This window comes from Chaetodon auriga, chromosome 9, assembly GCF_051107435.1.
Source record: "Chaetodon auriga isolate fChaAug3 chromosome 9, fChaAug3.hap1, whole genome shotgun sequence".
Lineage (NCBI taxonomy): Eukaryota > Metazoa > Chordata > Actinopteri > Chaetodontiformes > Chaetodontidae > Chaetodon > Chaetodon auriga.
Genome location: NC_135082.1, coordinates 16,369,119 through 16,369,456, shown reverse-complemented (window position 1 = coordinate 16,369,456; position 338 = coordinate 16,369,119).

Here is a 338-nt window from a genome sequence, read left to right as displayed (position 1 = left end):
GCCTCTCCAGAAAGGAAGGTGGCACTTTCCTCTTTTAAAGGAAACTCCTGATAAGTTCCTTCCTCTGCACTCCAACAACAATCGCATTCAAGCAACCAGGAACACTGGGATCACATCCTGTGATTGAGGCAAAACACTGCTTCCACAAAGCTTTGCTCTACAAACCATGTTTCTGGGACACTTGTGTTAACACATTTTAATGTGACAAAGATCTCTAAGCGCTGCCTGATAAAATCATTTCAACTGAAACTGGCTAATATTTGTGTATTGCAAATACAAAGTATTGAAAATGTCAAATAAAGAGTAATCCATAATAAACAATAATCAAAAGTTTTTAA